Source organism: Paralichthys olivaceus, chromosome 5, assembly GCF_024713975.1.
Source record: "Paralichthys olivaceus isolate ysfri-2021 chromosome 5, ASM2471397v2, whole genome shotgun sequence".
NCBI classification, from domain to species: domain Eukaryota; kingdom Metazoa; phylum Chordata; class Actinopteri; order Pleuronectiformes; family Paralichthyidae; genus Paralichthys; species Paralichthys olivaceus.
In genome coordinates, this window is record NC_091097.1 from 22,577,577 (window position 1) to 22,595,713 (window position 18,137).

Genomic DNA, 18,137 nt, shown 5'->3' on the forward strand with positions numbered 1-18,137 from the left:
AAGGATGTAGACAAGATAGTGAGTGACTTCTTGTGGGATGGGAAGGGGGCGAGAATAGCAAAGGAAGTCCTAGAAAATGAGTATGAAGATGGAGGCCTAAAACTGATCAACCTGGAAAAGAAAAAGAAAGCACTAAGAGTAAAAATGATGATGAGGTATCTAAAGAACAAGAAAGATCAAGTGTGGAAGGTGTTCTTGGGAGAGGCAATTAAAAAGATTGGAGGATGTGGTGAAAGCGGTGTGTACATGGAACTGAAGAAAGGGATGATGTCTGAAACAACAGAGATCCTCAAAGAAATGCTTGGAGCATGGGGGGAATTCCTAAAAAATGTGACGTATGACTGTAAGAATGTGAAGCAAGTATGGGAGCAACCAGTTTTTCTAAACCCAAAAATAACAATTAATGGAGCAACAATATACAACAGAACCATATGGAATGCAGGGATCAGGAAAGTAAAGGATATAGTGTACGAGCATGTTCCAGGCTTCATGGGAGCACAAGCGATAGTGGATGAAGTAAGAGGGAGGGGGGACGAGATATGGTTGGGAACAGCAGAAGCAATAATGGAAAAAATTAAGAAGGCAATGCCGAAAGAATGGATGGACATGATTGAGAGAGAGGCTGGGGTGAGGGAAGAAAGAGAGATAGAAATGTATGTGGGTAAAGGAGAGAGCAGAATGAGTCTGAACTGTGTGAAAACAAAAATACTCTATAAATGTTTTAGAGGGGAAGAAGTGAGAAGACCGGCTGCTGAGAATGTATGGAAGAAAGTTATGGATGGACTGGATGCAGAAAAGATATGGATGAATCTAAGAGTGAAATGGAACAGCATAGAGTGTGAAAACTTTGATTATCTCTTGAGACACAATAGAATTTTCAATAACCTGATCATAAGCAAGTTTGATGTGAATGTGAAAAAGGAATGTGATGTGTGTAAGATAAAAGTGGAAACATGTATGCATGAGTTTGTCGAATGCAGTGAGTTAGAAAGTTTCTTTGAGAGGATGAAAGGAACGATAAGCAGATGCTGGGAAGGGAAATTGATAGAAAGGATGGAATGGAGAAAGATGTGGCTGTTTGGGATGAATGGCAGAGTGAAAGAGTGTAATATTAATCTGTTAAACTATGTGTTGAGTCATGCAAGATATGCAGTTAAACTCAGGAGAAACTTGGCCCATTATGAAAAGAAAAAAGCTGAAGTATGGAGTGTGTTTAAAAACATGATAAAAAGAGATGTAAACATGATACACAGATACACGGAAAAAGAAGAGTTCAAAAAAGGATTTGTGGATGGAAGCACTCTGATAGAGGTAACAGATGATGGGAATGTGGAATTTGATTTCGGCAAAAATGAATGAAAAGTGTTGTATGTGCCAGCTGTAAGTGTCAATATGTAATGGCATTTTTAAAAAAATTAGGTGTCTTCTTATTGGTTTTGTTTTGTTTTGTTGTTTTGTTGTTTTGTTTATTTTATTTTGTTTGTTTGTTTGTTTGTTTGTTTTGTTGTTGCATTGTTGTTGGTTTTTCTGATGTTTTCTGTTTTTCTCATTTTCTGACTTAAATATTCATTATCTATGGAAGTGTGGGTCTTATCTCAGACAGTAGTCTGAGATAATGACGAGATATGTATATAAATGTAATATCTGTACATAAAATGTATGAAAATTATGTATTTTTGATAATAAAAAAAAAAAAAAAAAAAAACACGCCCGATCTCGTCCGATCTCGGAAGCTAAGCAGGGTCGGGCCTGGTTAGTACTTGAATGGGAGACCGCCTGGGAATACCAGGTGCTGTAAGCTTTTTAGACTTTTCTTTGCAGAGGGCGCTGTTGCTGCTGCTTCAGAGGAGACACCTCTTGGAAAGAGCAGGAAAGACTGTTCATCAAAGGAAAAAAGAATATGGAACCCTCACATCATCACTGAAAGGTGAAAGTGAGCATTCATCAGATTTGTTTCTAATCAAAACACTACTTTATTCATGTTTTATTAACATATCATTTTCAAATTGTCTTATTTGGAGAGAGCGATGAAAGAGCAGGGAGTTTACTCTGCATCAGGGAAACAACTGGATATGAAACACTGACAATATTGCTGAAGGTCATTTTTGAAAATTGTAATGATTTTTTTCTTGCAACGATATGCCAAAATTGCACCTTGAGATTGATTTTGGAACAATTGACCCTCCCGCCCACCCACACCTCAAGATGCTATGGTTGCAAAGCAACAGAAGAACCATTGATGATGGTGATGATTCACATGTATAAAGGAGGTATTGTGGGTGGAGTTAATCGCTTACGGCCATACCACCCTGAACACGCCCGATCTCGGAAGCTAAGCAGGGTCGGGCCTGGTTAGTACTTGAATGGGAGACCGCCTGGGAATACCAGGTGCTGTAAGCTTTTTAGACTTTTCTTTGCAGAGGGCGCTGTTGCTGCTGCTTCAGAGGAGACACCTCTTGGAAAGAGCAGGAAAGACTGTTCATCAAAGGAAAAAAGAATATGGAACCCTCACATCATCACTGAAAGGTGAAAGTGAGCATTCATCAGATTTGTTTCTAATCAAAACACTACTTTATTCATGTTTTATTAACATATCATTTTCAAATTGTCTTATTTGGAGAGAGCGATGAAAGAGCAGGGAGTTTACTCTGCATCAGGGAAACAACTGGATATGAAACACTGACAATATTGCTGAAGGTCATTTTTGAAAATTGTAATGATTTTTTTCTTGCAACGATATGACAAAATTGCACCTTGAGATTGATTTTGGAACAATTGACCCTCCTGCCCACCCACACCTCAAGATGCTATGGTTGCAAAGCAACAGAAGAACCATTGATGATGGTGATGATTCACATGTATAAAGGAGGTATTGTGGGTGGAGTTAATCGCTTACGGCCATACCACCCTGAACACGCCCGATCTCGGAAGCTAAGCAGGGTCGGGCCAGGTTAGTACTTGAATGGGAGACCGCCTGGGAATACCAGGTGCTGTAAGCTTTTTAGACTTTTCTTTGCAGAGGGCGCTGTTGCTGCTGCTTCAGAGGAGACACCTCTTGGAAAGAGCAGGAAAGACTGTTCATCAAAGGAAAAAAGAATATGGAACCCTCACATCATCACTGAAAGGTGAAAGTGAGCATTCATCAGATTTGTTTCTAATCAAAACACTACTTTATTCATGTTTTATTAACATATCATTTTCAAATTGTCTTATTTGGAGAGAGCGATGAAAGAGCAGGGAGTTTACTCTGCATCAGGGAAACAACTGGATATGAAACACTGACAATATTGCTGAAGGTCATTTTTGAAAATTGTAATGATTTTTTTCTTGCAACGATATGACAAAATTGCACCTTGAGATTGATTTTGGAACAATTGACCCTCCCGCCCACCCACACCTCAAGATGCTATGGTTGCAAAGCAACAGAAGAACCATTGATGATGGTGATGATTCACATGTATAAAGGAGGTATTGTGGGTGGAGTTAATCGCTTACGGCCATACCACCCTGAACACGCCCGATCTCGGAAGCTAAGCAGGGTCGGGCCTGGTTAGTACTTGAATGGGAGACCGCCTGGGAATACCAGGTGCTGTAAGCTTTTTAGACTTTTCTTTGCAGAGGGCGCTGTTGCTGCTGCTTCAGAGGAGACACCTCTTGGAAAGAGCAGGAAAGACTGTTCATCAAAGGAAAAAAGAATATGGAACCCTCACATCATCACTGAAAGGTGAAAGTGAGCATTCATCAGATTTGTTTCTAATCAAAACACTACTTTATTCATGTTTTATTAACATATCATTTTCAAATTGTCTTATTTGGAGAGAGCGATGAAAGAGCAGGGAGTTTACTCTGCATCAGGGAAACAACTGGATATGAAACACTGACAATATTGCTGAAGGTCATTTTTGAAAATTGTAATGATTTTTTTCTTGCAACGATATGACAAAATTGCACCTTGAGATTGATTTTGGAACAATTGACCCTCCCGCCCACCCACACCTCAAGATGCTATGGTTGCAAAGCAACAGAAGAACCATTGATGATGGTGATGATTCACATGTATAAAGGAGGTATTGTGGGTGGAGTTAATCGCTTACGGCCATACCACCCTGAACACGCCCGATCTCGTCCGATCTCGGAAGCTAAGCAGGGTCGGGCCTGGTTAGTACTTGAATGGGAGACCGCCTGGGAATACCAGGTGCTGTTAGCTTTTTAGACTTTTCTTTGCAGAGGGCGCTGTTGCTGCTGCTTCAGAGGAGACACCTCTTGGAAAGAGCAGGAAAGACTGTTCATCAAAGGAAAAAAGAATATGGAACCCTCACATCATCACTGAAAGGTGAAAGTGAGCATTCATCAGATTTGTTTCTAATCAAAACACTACTTTATTCATGTTTTATTAACATATCATTTTCAAATTGTCTTATTTGGAGAGAGCGATGAAAGAGCAGGGAGTTTACTCTGCATCAGGGAAACAACTGGATATGAAACACTGACAATATTGCTGAAGGTCATTTTTGAAAATTGTAATGATTTTTTTCTTGCAACGATATGACAAAATTGCACCTTGAGATTGATTTTGGAACAATTGACCCTCCCGCCCACCCACACCTCAAGATTCTATGGTTGCAAAGCAACAGAAGAACCATTGATGATGGTGATGATTCACATGTATAAAGGAGGTATTGTGGGTGGAGTTAATCGCTTACGGCCATACCACCCTGAACACGCCCGATCTCGTCCGATCTCGGAAGCTAAGCAGGGTCGGGCCTGGTTAATACTTGGATGGGAGACCGCCTGGGAATACCAGGTGCTGTAAGCTTTTTAGACTTTTCTTTGCAGAGGGCGCTGTTGCTGCTGCTTCAGAGGAGACACCTCTTGGAAAGAGCAGGAAAGACTGTTCATCAAAGGAAAAAAGAATATGGAACCCTCACATCATCACTGAAAGGTGAAAGTGAGCATTCATCAGATTTGTTTCTAATCAAAACACTACTTTATTCATGTTTTATTAACATATCATTTTCAAATTGTCTTATTTGGAGAGAGCGATGAAAGAGCAGGGAGTTTACTCTGCATCAGGGAAACAACTGGATATGAAACACTGACAATATTGCTGAAGGTCATTTTTGAAAATTGTAATGATTTTTTTCTTGCAACGATATGACAAAATTGCACCTTGAGATTGATTTTGGAACAATTGACCCTCCCGCCCACCCACACCTCAAGATGCTATGGTTGCAAAGCAACAGAAGAACCATTGATGATGGTGATGATTCACATGTATAAAGGAGGTATTGTGGGTGGAGTTAATCGCTTACGGCCATACCACCCTGAACACGCCCGATCTCATCCGATCTCGGAAGCTAAACAGGGTGGGGCCTGGTTAGTACTTGAATGGGAGACCGCCTGGGAATACCAGGTGCTGTAAGCTTTTTAGACTTTTCTTTGCAGAGGGCGCTGTTGCTGCTGCTTCAGAGGAGACACCTCTTGGAAAGAGCAGGAAAGACTGTTCATCAAAGGAAAAAAGAATATGGAACCCTCACATCATCACTGAAAGGTGAAAGTGAGCATTCATCAGATTTGTTTCTAATCAAAACACTACTTTATTCATGTTTTATTAACATATCATTTTCAAATTGTCTTATTTGGAGAGAGCGATGAAAGAGCAGGGAGTTTACTCTGCATCAGGGAAACAACTGGATATGAAACACTGACAATATTGCTGAAGGTCATTTTTGAAAATTTTGATGATTTTTTTCTTGCAACGATATGCCAAAATTGCACCTTGAGATTGATTTTGGAACAATTGACCCTCCCGCCCACCCACACCTCAAGATGCTATGGTTGCAAAGCAACAGAAGAACCATTGATGATGGTGATGATTCACATGTATAAAGGAGGTATTGTGGGTGGAGTTAATCGCTTACGGCCATACCACCCTGAACACGCCCGATCTCGGAAGCTAAGCAGGGTCGGGCCTGGTTAGTACTTGAATGGGAGACCGCCTGGGAATACCAGGTGCTGTAAGCTTTTTAGACTTTTCTTTGCAGAGGGCGCTGTTGCTGCTGCTTCAGAGGAGACACCTCTTGGAAAGAGCAGGAAAGACTGTTCATCAAAGGAAAAAAGAATATGGAACCCTCACATCATCACTGAAAGGTGAAAGTGAGCATTCATCAGATTTGTTTCTAATCAAAACACTACTTTATTCATGTTTTATTAACATATCATTTTCAAATTGTCTTATTTGGAGAGAGCGATGAAAGAGCAGGGAGTTTACTCTGCATCAGGGAAACAACTGGATATGAAACACTGACAATATTGCTGAAGGTCATTTTTGAAAATTGTAATGATTTTTTTCTTGCAACGATATGCCAAAATTGCACCTTGAGATTGATTTTGGAACAATTGACCCTCCCGCCCACCCACATCTCAAGATGCTATGGTTGCAAAGCAACAGAAGAACCATTGATGATGGTGATGATTCACATGTATAAAGGAGGTATTGTGGGTGGAGTTAATCGCTTACGGCCATACCACCCTGAACACGCCCAATCTCGTCCGATCTCGGAAGCTAAGCAGGGTCGGGCCTGGTTAGTACTTGAATGGGAGACTGCCTGGGAATACCAGGTGCTGTTAGCTTTTTAGACTTTTCTTTGCAGAGGGCGCTGTTGCTGCTGCTTCAGAGGAGACACCTCTTGGAAAGAGCAGGAAAGACTGTTCATCAAAGGAAAAAAGAATATGGAACCCTCACATCATCACTGAAAGGTGAAAGTGAGCATTCATCAGATTTGTTTCTAATCAAAACACTACTTTATTCATGTTTTATTAACATATCATTTTCAAATTGTCTTATTTGGAGAGAGCGATGAAAGAGCAGGGAGTTTACTCTGCATCAGGGAAACAACTGGATATGAAACACTGACAATATTGCTGAAGGTCATTTTTGAAAATTGTAATGATTTTTTTCTTGCAACGATATGCCAAAATTGCACCTTGAGATTGATTTTGGAACAATTGACCCTCCCGCCCACCCACACCTCAAGATGCTATGGTTGCAAAGCAACAGAAGAACCATTGATGATGGTGATGATTCACATGTATAAAGGAGGTATTGTGGGTGGAGTTAATCGCTTACGGCCATACCACCCTGAACACGCCCGATCTCGGAAGCTAAGCAGGGTCGGGCCTGGTTAGTACTTGAATGGGAGACCGCCTGGGAATACCAGGTGCTGTAAGCTTTTTAGACTTTTCTTTGCAGAGGGCGCTGTTGCTGCTGCTTCAGAGGAGACACCTCTTGGAAAGAGCAGGAAAGACTGTTCATCAAAGGAAAAAAGAATATGGAACCCTCACATCATCACTGAAAGGTGAAAGTGAGCATTCATCAGATTTGTTTCTAATCAAAACACTACTTTATTCATGTTTTATTAACATATCATTTTCAAATTGTCTTATTTGGAGAGAGCGATGAAAGAGCAGGGAGTTTACTCTGCATCAGGGAAACAACTGGATATGAAACACTGACAATATTGCTGAAGGTCATTTTTGAAAATTGTAATGATTTTTTTCTTGCAACGATATGCCAAAATTGCACCTTGAGATTGATTTTGGAACAATTGACCCTCCCGCCCACCCACATCTCAAGATGCTATGGTTGCAAAGCAACAGAAGAACCATTGATGATGGTGATGATTCACATGTATAAAGGAGGTATTGTGGGTGGAGTTAATCGCTTACGGCCATACCACCCTGAACACGCCCAATCTCGTCCGATCTCGGAAGCTAAGCAGGGTCGGGCCTGGTTAGTACTTGAATGGGAGACTGCCTGGGAATACCAGGTGCTGTTAGCTTTTTAGACTTTTCTTTGCAGAGGGCGCTGTTGCTGCTGCTTCAGAGGAGACACCTCTTGGAAAGAGCAGGAAAGACTGTTCATCAAAGGAAAAAAGAATATGGAACCCTCACATCATCACTGAAAGGTGAAAGTGAGCATTCATCAGATTTGTTTCTAATCAAAACACTACTTTATTCATGTTTTATTAACATATCATTTTCAAATTGTCTTATTTGGAGAGAGCGATGAAAGAGCAGGGAGTTTACTCTGCATCAGGGAAACAACTGGATATGAAACACTGACAATATTGCTGAAGGTCATTTTTGAAAATTGTAATGATTTTTTTCTTGCAACGATATGCCAAAATTGCACCTTGAGATTGATTTTGGAACAATTGACCCTCCCGCCCACCCACACCTCAAGATGCTATGGTTGCAAAGCAACAGAAGAACCATTGATGATGGTGATGATTCACATGTATAAAGGAGGTATTGTGGGTGGAGTTAATCGCTTACGGCCATACCACCCTGAACACGCCCGATCTCGGAAGCTAAGCAGGGTCGGGCCTGGTTAGTACTTGAATGGGAGACCGCCTGGGAATACCAGGTGCTGTAAGCTTTTTAGACTTTTCTTTGCAGAGGGCGCTGTTGCTGCTGCTTCAGAGGAGACACCTCTTGGAAAGAGCAGGAAAGACTGTTCATCAAAGGAAAAAAGAATATGGAACCCTCACATCATCACTGAAAGGTGAAAGTGAGCATTCATCAGATTTGTTTCTAATCAAAACACTACTTTATTCATGTTTTATTAACATATCATTTTCAAATTGTCTTATTTGGAGAGAGCGATGAAAGAGCAGGGAGTTTACTCTGCATCAGGGAAACAACTGGATATGAAACACTGACAATATTGCTGAAGGTCATTTTTGAAAATTGTGATGATTTTTTTCTTGCAACGATATGACAAAATTGCACCTTGAGATTGATTTTGGAACAATTGACCCTCCCGCCCACCCACACCTCAAGATGCTATGGTTGCAAAGCAACAGAAGAACCATTGATGATGGTGATGATTCACATGTATAAAGGAGGTATTGTGGGTGGAGTTAATCGCTTACGGCCATACCACCCTGAACACGCCCGATCTCGGAAGCTAAGCAGGGTCGGGCCTGGTTAGTACTTGAATGGGAGACCGCCTGGGAATACCAGGTGCTGTAAGCTTTTTAGACTTTTCTTTGCAGAGGGCGCTGTTGCTGCTGCTTCAGAGGAGACACCTCTTGGAAAGAGCAGGAAAGACTGTTCATCAAAGGAAAAAAGAATATGGAACCCTCACATCATCACTGAAAGGTGAAAGTGAGCATTCATCAGATTTGTTTCTAATCAAAACACTACTTTATTCATGTTTTATTAACATATCATTTTCAAATTGTCTTATTTGGAGAGAGCGATGAAAGAGCAGGGAGTTTACTCTGCATCAGGGAAACAACTAGATATGAAACACTGACAATATTGCTGAAGGTCATTTTTGAAAATTGTGATGATTTTTTTCTTGCAACGATATGCCAAAATTGCACCTTGAGATTGATTTTGGAACAATTGACCCTCCCGCCCACCCACACCTCAAGATGCTATGGTTGCAAAGCAACAGAAGAACCATTGATGATGGTGATGATTCACATGTATAAAGGAGGTATTGTGGGTGGAGTTAATCGCTTACGGCCATACCACCCTGAACACGCCCAATCTCGTCCGATCTCGGAAGCTAAGCAGGGTCGGGCCTGGTTAGTACTTGAATGGGAGACTGCCTGGGAATACCAGGTGCTGTTAGCTTTTTAGACTTTTCTTTGCAGAGGGCGCTGTTGCTGCTGCTTCAGAGGAGACACCTCTTGGAAAGAGCAGGAAAGACTGTTCATCAAAGGAAAAAAGAATATGGAACCCTCACATCATCACTGAAAGGTGAAAGTGAGCATTCATCAGATTTGTTTCTAATCAAAACACTACTTTATTCATGTTTTATTAACATATCATTTTCAAATTGTCTTATTTGGAGAGAGCGATGAAAGAGCAGGGAGTTTACTCTGCATCAGGGAAACAACTGGATATGAAACACTGACAATATTGCTGAAGGTCATTTTTGAAAATTGTGATGATTTTTTTCTTGCAACGATATGCCAAAATTGCACCTTGAGATTGATTTTGGAACAATTGACCCTCCCGCCCACCCACACCTCAAGATGCTATGGTTGCAAAGCAACAGAAGAACCATTGATGATGGTGATGATTCACATGTATAAAGGAGGTATTGTGGGTGGAGTTAATCGCTTACGGCCATACCACCCTGAACACGCCCGATCTCGGAAGCTAAGCAGGGTCGGGCCTGGTTAGTACTTGAATGGGAGACCGCCTGGGAATACCAGGTGCTGTAAGCTTTTTAGACTTTTCTTTGCAGAGGGCGCTGTTGCTGCTGCTTCAGAGGAGACACCTCTTGGAAAGAGCAGGAAAGACTGTTCATCAAAGGAAAAAAGAATATGGAACCCTCACATCATCACTGAAAGGTGAAAGTGAGCATTCATCAGATTTGTTTCTAATCAAAACACTACTTTATTCATGTTTTATTAACATATCATTTTCAAATTGTCTTATTTGGAGAGAGCGATGAAAGAGCAGGGAGTTTACTCTGCATCAGGGAAACAACTGGATATGAAACACTGACAATATTGCTGAAGGTCATTTTTGAAAATTGTGATGATTTTTTTCTTGCAACGATATGCCAAAATTGCACCTTGAGATTGATTTTGGAACAATTGACCCTCCCGCCCACCCACATCTCAAGATGCTATGGTTGCAAAGCAACAGAAGAACCATTGATGATGGTGATGATTCACATGTATAAAGGAGGTATTGTGGGTGGAGTTAATCGCTTACGGCCATACCACCCTGAACACGCCCGATCTCGGAAGCTAAGCAGGGTCGGGCCTGGTTAGTACTTGAATGGGAGACCGCCTGGGAATACCAGGTGCTGTAAGCTTTTTAGACTTTTCTTTGCAGAGGGCGCTGTTGCTGCTGCTTCAGAGGAGACACCTCTTGGAAAGAGCAGGAAAGACTGTTCATCAAAGGAAAAAAGAATATGGAACCCTCACATCATCACTGAAAGGTGAAAGTGAGCATTCATCAGATTTGTTTCTAATCAAAACACTACTTTATTCATGTTTTATTAACATATCATTTTCAAATTGTCTTATTTGGAGAGAGCGATGAAAGAGCAGGGAGTTTACTCTGCATCAGGGAAACAACTGGATATGAAACACTGACAATATTGCTGAAGGTCATTTTTGAAAATTGTAATGATTTTTTTCTTGCAACGATATGACAAAATTGCACCTTGAGATTGATTTTGGAACAATTGACCCTCCTGCCCACCCACACCTCAAGATGCTATGGTTGCAAAGCAACAGAAGAACCATTGATGATGGTGATGATTCACATGTATAAAGGAGGTATTGTGGGTGGAGTTAATCGCTTACGGCCATACCACCCTGAACACGCCCGATCTCGGAAGCTAAGCAGGGTCGGGCCAGGTTAGTACTTGAATGGGAGACCGCCTGGGAATACCAGGTGCTGTAAGCTTTTTAGACTTTTCTTTGCAGAGGGCGCTGTTGCTGCTGCTTCAGAGGAGACACCTCTTGGAAAGAGCAGGAAAGACTGTTCATCAAAGGAAAAAAGAATATGGAACCCTCACATCATCACTGAAAGGTGAAAGTGAGCATTCATCAGATTTGTTTCTAATCAAAACACTACTTTATTCATGTTTTATTAACATATCATTTTCAAATTGTCTTATTTGGAGAGAGCGATGAAAGAGCAGGGAGTTTACTCTGCATCAGGGAAACAACTGGATATGAAACACTGACAATATTGCTGAAGGTCATTTTTGAAAATTGTAATGATTTTTTTCTTGCAACGATATGACAAAATTGCACCTTGAGATTGATTTTGGAACAATTGACCCTCCCGCCCACCCACACCTCAAGATGCTATGGTTGCAAAGCAACAGAAGAACCATTGATGATGGTGATGATTCACATGTATAAAGGAGGTATTGTGGGTGGAGTTAATCGCTTACGGCCATACCACCCTGAACACGCCCGATCTCGGAAGCTAAGCAGGGTCGGGCCTGGTTAGTACTTGAATGGGAGACCGCCTGGGAATACCAGGTGCTGTAAGCTTTTTAGACTTTTCTTTGCAGAGGGCGCTGTTGCTGCTGCTTCAGAGGAGACACCTCTTGGAAAGAGCAGGAAAGACTGTTCATCAAAGGAAAAAAGAATATGGAACCCTCACATCATCACTGAAAGGTGAAAGTGAGCATTCATCAGATTTGTTTCTAATCAAAACACTACTTTATTCATGTTTTATTAACATATCATTTTCAAATTGTCTTATTTGGAGAGAGCGATGAAAGAGCAGGGAGTTTACTCTGCATCAGGGAAACAACTAGATATGAAACACTGACAATATTGCTGAAGGTCATTTTTGAAAATTGTGATGATTTTTTTCTTGCAACGATATGCCAAAATTGCACCTTGAGATTGATTTTGGAACAATTGACCCTCCCGCCCACCCACACCTCAAGATGCTATGGTTGCAAAGCAACAGAAGAACCATTGATGATGGTGATGATTCACATGTATAAAGGAGGTATTGTGGGTGGAGTTAATCGCTTACGGCCATACCACCCTGAACACGCCCAATCTCGTCCGATCTCGGAAGCTAAGCAGGGTCGGGCCTGGTTAGTACTTGAATGGGAGACTGCCTGGGAATACCAGGTGCTGTTAGCTTTTTAGACTTTTCTTTGCAGAGGGCGCTGTTGCTGCTGCTTCAGAGGAGACACCTCTTGGAAAGAGCAGGAAAGACTGTTCATCAAAGGAAAAAAGAATATGGAACCCTCACATCATCACTGAAAGGTGAAAGTGAGCATTCATCAGATTTGTTTCTAATCAAAACACTACTTTATTCATGTTTTATTAACATATCATTTTCAAATTGTCTTATTTGGAGAGAGCGATGAAAGAGCAGGGAGTTTACTCTGCATCAGGGAAACAACTGGATATGAAACACTGACAATATTGCTGAAGGTCATTTTTGAAAATTGTGATGATTTTTTTCTTGCAACGATATGCCAAAATTGCACCTTGAGATTGATTTTGGAACAATTGACCCTCCCGCCCACCCACACCTCAAGATGCTATGGTTGCAAAGCAACAGAAGAACCATTGATGATGGTGATGATTCACATGTATAAAGGAGGTATTGTGGGTGGAGTTAATCGCTTACGGCCATACCACCCTGAACACGCCCGATCTCGGAAGCTAAGCAGGGTCGGGCCTGGTTAGTACTTGAATGGGAGACCGCCTGGGAATACCAGGTGCTGTAAGCTTTTTAGACTTTTCTTTGCAGAGGGCGCTGTTGCTGCTGCTTCAGAGGAGACACCTCTTGGAAAGAGCAGGAAAGACTGTTCATCAAAGGAAAAAAGAATATGGAACCCTCACATCATCACTGAAAGGTGAAAGTGAGCATTCATCAGATTTGTTTCTAATCAAAACACTACTTTATTCATGTTTTATTAACATATCATTTTCAAATTGTCTTATTTGGAGAGAGCGATGAAAGAGCAGGGAGTTTACTCTGCATCAGGGAAACAACTGGATATGAAACACTGACAATATTGCTGAAGGTCATTTTTGAAAATTGTGATGATTTTTTTCTTGCAACGATATGCCAAAATTGCACCTTGAGATTGATTTTGGAACAATTGACCCTCCCGCCCACCCACATCTCAAGATGCTATGGTTGCAAAGCAACAGAAGAACCATTGATGATGGTGATGATTCACATGTATAAAGGAGGTATTGTGGGTGGAGTTAATCGCTTACGGCCATACCACCCTGAACACGCCCGATCTCGGAAGCTAAGCAGGGTCGGGCCTGGTTAGTACTTGAATGGGAGACCGCCTGGGAATACCAGGTGCTGTAAGCTTTTTAGACTTTTCTTTGCAGAGGGCGCTGTTGCTGCTGCTTCAGAGGAGACACCTCTTGGAAAGAGCAGGAAAGACTGTTCATCAAAGGAAAAAAGAATATGGAACCCTCACATCATCACTGAAAGGTGAAAGTGAGCATTCATCAGATTTGTTTCTAATCAAAACACTACTTTATTCATGTTTTATTAACATATCATTTTCAAATTGTCTTATTTGGAGAGAGCGATGAAAGAGCAGGGAGTTTACTCTGCATCAGGGAAACAACTGGATATGAAACACTGACAATATTGCTGAAGGTCATTTTTGAAAATTGTAATGATTTTTTTCTTGCAACGATATGACAAAATTGCACCTTGAGATTGATTTTGGAACAATTGACCCTCCTGCCCACCCACACCTCAAGATGCTATGGTTGCAAAGCAACAGAAGAACCATTGATGATGGTGATGATTCACATGTATAAAGGAGGTATTGTGGGTGGAGTTAATCGCTTACGGCCATACCACCCTGAACACGCCCGATCTCGGAAGCTAAGCAGGGTCGGGCCAGGTTAGTACTTGAATGGGAGACCGCCTGGGAATACCAGGTGCTGTAAGCTTTTTAGACTTTTCTTTGCAGAGGGCGCTGTTGCTGCTGCTTCAGAGGAGACACCTCTTGGAAAGAGCAGGAAAGACTGTTCATCAAAGGAAAAAAGAATATGGAACCCTCACATCATCACTGAAAGGTGAAAGTGAGCATTCATCAGATTTGTTTCTAATCAAAACACTACTTTATTCATGTTTTATTAACATATCATTTTCAAATTGTCTTATTTGGAGAGAGCGATGAAAGAGCAGGGAGTTTACTCTGCATCAGGGAAACAACTGGATATGAAACACTGACAATATTGCTGAAGGTCATTTTTGAAAATTGTAATGATTTTTTTCTTGCAACGATATGACAAAATTGCACCTTGAGATTGATTTTGGAACAATTGACCCTCCCGCCCACCCACACCTCAAGATGCTATGGTTGCAAAGCAACAGAAGAACCATTGATGATGGTGATGATTCACATGTATAAAGGAGGTATTGTGGGTGGAGTTAATCGCTTACGGCCATACCACCCTGAACACGCCCGATCTCGGAAGCTAAGCAGGGTCGGGCCTGGTTAGTACTTGAATGGGAGACCGCCTGGGAATACCAGGTGCTGTAAGCTTTTTAGACTTTTCTTTGCAGAGGGCGCTGTTGCTGCTGCTTCAGAGGAGACACCTCTTGGAAAGAGCAGGAAAGACTGTTCATCAAAGGAAAAAAGAATATGGAACCCTCACATCATCACTGAAAGGTGAAAGTGAGCATTCATCAGATTTGTTTCTAATCAAAACACTACTTTATTCATGTTTTATTAACATATCATTTTCAAATTGTCTTATTTGGAGAGAGCGATGAAAGAGCAGGGAGTTTACTCTGCATCAGGGAAACAACTAGATATGAAACACTGACAATATTGCTGAAGGTCATTTTTGAAAATTGTGATGATTTTTTTCTTGCAACGATATGCCAAAATTGCACCTTGAGATTGATTTTGGAACAATTGACCCTCCCGCCCACCCACACCTCAAGATGCTATGGTTGCAAAGCAACAGAAGAACCATTGATGATGGTGATGATTCACATGTATAAAGGAGGTATTGTGGGTGGAGTTAATCGCTTACGGCCATACCACCCTGAACACGCCCAATCTCGTCCGATCTCGGAAGCTAAGCAGGGTCGGGCCTGGTTAGTACTTGAATGGGAGACTGCCTGGGAATACCAGGTGCTGTTAGCTTTTTAGACTTTTCTTTGCAGAGGGCGCTGTTGCTGCTGCTTCAGAGGAGACACCTCTTGGAAAGAGCAGGAAAGACTGTTCATCAAAGGAAAAAAGAATATGGAACCCTCACATCATCACTGAAAGGTGAAAGTGAGCATTCATCAGATTTGTTTCTAATCAAAACACTACTTTATTCATGTTTTATTAACATATCATTTTCAAATTGTCTTATTTGGAGAGAGCGATGAAAGAGCAGGGAGTTTACTCTGCATCAGGGAAACAACTGGATATGAAACACTGACAATATTGCTGAAGGTCATTTTTGAAAATTGTGATGATTTTTTTCTTGCAACGATATGCCAAAATTGCACCTTGAGATTGATTTTGGAACAATTGACCCTCCCGCCCACCCACACCTCAAGATGCTATGGTTGCAAAGCAACAGAAGAACCATTGATGATGGTGATGATTCACATGTATAAAGGAGGTATTGTGGGTGGAGTTAATCGCTTACGGCCATACCACCCTGAACACGCCCGATCTCGGAAGCTAAGCAGGGTCGGGCCTGGTTAGTACTTGAATGGGAGACCGCCTGGGAATACCAGGTGCTGTAAGCTTTTTAGACTTTTCTTTGCAGAGGGCGCTGTTGCTGCTGCTTCAGAGGAGACACCTCTTGGAAAGAGCAGGAAAGACTGTTCATCAAAGGAAAAAAGAATATGGAACCCTCACATCATCACTGAAAGGTGAAAGTGAGCATTCATCAGATTTGTTTCTAATCAAAACACTACTTTATTCATGTTTTATTAACATATCATTTTCAAATTGTCTTATTTGGAGAGAGCGATGAAAGAGCAGGGAGTTTACTCTGCATCAGGGAAACAACTGGATATGAAACACTGACAATATTGCTGAAGGTCATTTTTGAAAATTGTGATGATTTTTTTCTTGCAACGATATGCCAAAATTGCACCTTGAGATTGATTTTGGAACAATTGACCCTCCCGCCCACCCACACCTCAAGATGCTATGGTTGCAAAGCAACAGAAGAACCATTGATGATGGTGATGATTCACATGTATAAAGGAGGTATTGTGGGTGGAGTTAATCGCTTACGGCCATACCACCCTGAACACGCCCGATCTCGGAAGCTAAGCAGGGTCGGGCCTGGTTAGTACTTGAATGGGAGACCGCCTGGGAATACCAGGTGCTGTAAGCTTTTTAGACTTTTCTTTGCAGAGGGCGCTGTTGCTGCTGCTTCAGAGGAGACACCTCTTGGAAAGAGCAGGAAAGACTGTTCATCAAAGGAAAAAAGAATATGGAACCCTCACATCATCACTGAAAGGTGAAAGTGAGCATTCATCAGATTTGTTTCTAATCAAAACACTACTTTATTCATGTTTTATTAACATATCATTTTCAAATTGTCTTATTTGGAGAGAGCGATGAAAGAGCAGGGAGTTTACTCTGCATCAGGGAAACAACTGGATATGAAACACTGACAATATTGCTGAAGGTCATTTTTGAAAATTGTGATGATTTTTTTCTTGCAACGATATGCCAAAATTGCACCTTGAGATTGATTTTGGAACAATTGACCCTCCCGCCCACCCACACCTCAAGATGCTATGGTTGCAAAGCAACAGAAGAACCATTGATGATGGTGATGATTCACATGTATAAAGGAGGTATTGTGGGTGGAGTTAATCGCTTACGGCCATACCACCCTGAACACGCCCGATCTCGGAAGCTAAGCAGGGTCGGGCCTGGTTAGTACTTGAATGGGAGACCGCCTGGGAATACCAGGTGCTGTAAGCTTTTTAGACTTTTCTTTGCAGAGGGCGCTGTTGCTGCTGCTTCAGAGGAGACACCTCTTGGAAAGAGCAGGAAAGACTGTTCATCAAAGGAAAAAAGAATATGGAACCCTCACATCATCACTGAAAGGTGAAAGTGAGCATTCATCAGATTTGTTTCTAATCAAAACACTACTTTATTCATGTTTTATTAACATATCATTTTCAAATTGTCTTATTTGGAGAGAGCGATGAAAGAGCAGGGAGTTTACTCTGCATCAGGGAAACAACTGGATATGAAACACTGACAATATTGCTGAAGGTCATTTTTGAAAATTGTGATGATTTTTTTCTTGCAACGATATGCCAAAATTGCACCTTGAGATTGATTTTGGAACAATTGACCCTCCCGCCCACCCACATCTCAAGATGCTATGGTTGCAAAGCAACAGAAGAACCATTGATGATGGTGATGATTCACATGTATAAAGGAGGTATTGTGGGTGGAGTTAATCGCTTACGGCCATACCACCCTGAACACGCCCGATCTCGGAAGCTAAGCAGGGTCGGGCCTGGTTAGTACTTGAATGGGAGACCGCCTGGGAATACCAGGTGCTGTAAGCTTTTTAGACTTTTCTTTGCAGAGGGCGCTGTTGCTGCTGCTTCAGAGGAGACACCTCTTGGAAAGAGCAGGAAAGACTGTTCAT

The 18,137-nt window shown here is 41.6% G+C and overlaps 8 non-coding genes and 19 pseudogenes across 8 annotated transcripts; all 27 read left to right on the forward strand.

The window, feature by feature from the left end:
• Window positions 1-2,291: 2,291 nt before the first annotated feature.
• On the forward strand, window positions 2,292-2,400 carry LOC138409534 (5S ribosomal RNA; annotated as a pseudogene).
• Window positions 2,401-2,890: 490 nt separating this feature from the next.
• LOC138409468 (5S ribosomal RNA) lies at window positions 2,891-2,999 on the forward strand (annotated as a pseudogene).
• Window positions 3,000-3,489: 490 nt separating this feature from the next.
• On the forward strand, window positions 3,490-3,598 carry LOC138409535 (5S ribosomal RNA; annotated as a pseudogene).
• A 490-nt stretch (window positions 3,599-4,088) lies between these two features.
• Window positions 4,089-4,207, forward strand: LOC138408593 (5S ribosomal RNA). The gene has a single exon (XR_011241912.1). It is a non-coding gene; the product is annotated as a 5S ribosomal RNA (ribosomal RNA).
• A 490-nt stretch (window positions 4,208-4,697) lies between these two features.
• LOC138408460 (5S ribosomal RNA) lies at window positions 4,698-4,816 on the forward strand. Its single transcript, XR_011241779.1, has one exon. It is a non-coding gene; the product is annotated as a 5S ribosomal RNA (ribosomal RNA).
• Window positions 4,817-5,306: 490 nt separating this feature from the next.
• On the forward strand, window positions 5,307-5,425 carry LOC138408320 (5S ribosomal RNA). The gene has a single exon (XR_011241639.1). It is a non-coding gene; the product is annotated as a 5S ribosomal RNA (ribosomal RNA).
• A 490-nt stretch (window positions 5,426-5,915) lies between these two features.
• LOC138409536 (5S ribosomal RNA) lies at window positions 5,916-6,024 on the forward strand (annotated as a pseudogene).
• Window positions 6,025-6,514: 490 nt separating this feature from the next.
• On the forward strand, window positions 6,515-6,633 carry LOC138409291 (5S ribosomal RNA). The gene has a single exon (XR_011242611.1). It is a non-coding gene; the product is annotated as a 5S ribosomal RNA (ribosomal RNA).
• Window positions 6,634-7,123: 490 nt separating this feature from the next.
• On the forward strand, window positions 7,124-7,232 carry LOC138409537 (5S ribosomal RNA; annotated as a pseudogene).
• A 490-nt stretch (window positions 7,233-7,722) lies between these two features.
• LOC138409292 (5S ribosomal RNA) lies at window positions 7,723-7,841 on the forward strand. Its single transcript, XR_011242612.1, has one exon. It is a non-coding gene; the product is annotated as a 5S ribosomal RNA (ribosomal RNA).
• Window positions 7,842-8,331: 490 nt separating this feature from the next.
• Window positions 8,332-8,440, forward strand: LOC138409538 (5S ribosomal RNA; annotated as a pseudogene).
• A 490-nt stretch (window positions 8,441-8,930) lies between these two features.
• LOC138409539 (5S ribosomal RNA) lies at window positions 8,931-9,039 on the forward strand (annotated as a pseudogene).
• Window positions 9,040-9,529: 490 nt separating this feature from the next.
• On the forward strand, window positions 9,530-9,648 carry LOC138409293 (5S ribosomal RNA). The gene has a single exon (XR_011242613.1). It is a non-coding gene; the product is annotated as a 5S ribosomal RNA (ribosomal RNA).
• A 490-nt stretch (window positions 9,649-10,138) lies between these two features.
• LOC138409541 (5S ribosomal RNA) lies at window positions 10,139-10,247 on the forward strand (annotated as a pseudogene).
• A 490-nt stretch (window positions 10,248-10,737) lies between these two features.
• Window positions 10,738-10,846, forward strand: LOC138409542 (5S ribosomal RNA; annotated as a pseudogene).
• A 490-nt stretch (window positions 10,847-11,336) lies between these two features.
• LOC138409469 (5S ribosomal RNA) lies at window positions 11,337-11,445 on the forward strand (annotated as a pseudogene).
• A 490-nt stretch (window positions 11,446-11,935) lies between these two features.
• On the forward strand, window positions 11,936-12,044 carry LOC138409543 (5S ribosomal RNA; annotated as a pseudogene).
• Window positions 12,045-12,534: 490 nt separating this feature from the next.
• LOC138409295 (5S ribosomal RNA) lies at window positions 12,535-12,653 on the forward strand. The gene has a single exon (XR_011242615.1). It is a non-coding gene; the product is annotated as a 5S ribosomal RNA (ribosomal RNA).
• Window positions 12,654-13,143: 490 nt separating this feature from the next.
• On the forward strand, window positions 13,144-13,252 carry LOC138409544 (5S ribosomal RNA; annotated as a pseudogene).
• Window positions 13,253-13,742: 490 nt separating this feature from the next.
• LOC138409545 (5S ribosomal RNA) lies at window positions 13,743-13,851 on the forward strand (annotated as a pseudogene).
• A 490-nt stretch (window positions 13,852-14,341) lies between these two features.
• On the forward strand, window positions 14,342-14,450 carry LOC138409470 (5S ribosomal RNA; annotated as a pseudogene).
• A 490-nt stretch (window positions 14,451-14,940) lies between these two features.
• LOC138409546 (5S ribosomal RNA) lies at window positions 14,941-15,049 on the forward strand (annotated as a pseudogene).
• Window positions 15,050-15,539: 490 nt separating this feature from the next.
• Window positions 15,540-15,658, forward strand: LOC138409296 (5S ribosomal RNA). The gene has a single exon (XR_011242616.1). It is a non-coding gene; the product is annotated as a 5S ribosomal RNA (ribosomal RNA).
• Window positions 15,659-16,148: 490 nt separating this feature from the next.
• LOC138409547 (5S ribosomal RNA) lies at window positions 16,149-16,257 on the forward strand (annotated as a pseudogene).
• A 490-nt stretch (window positions 16,258-16,747) lies between these two features.
• Window positions 16,748-16,856, forward strand: LOC138409548 (5S ribosomal RNA; annotated as a pseudogene).
• Window positions 16,857-17,346: 490 nt separating this feature from the next.
• On the forward strand, window positions 17,347-17,455 carry LOC138409549 (5S ribosomal RNA; annotated as a pseudogene).
• A 490-nt stretch (window positions 17,456-17,945) lies between these two features.
• On the forward strand, window positions 17,946-18,054 carry LOC138409550 (5S ribosomal RNA; annotated as a pseudogene).
• Window positions 18,055-18,137: the final 83 nt, after the last annotated feature.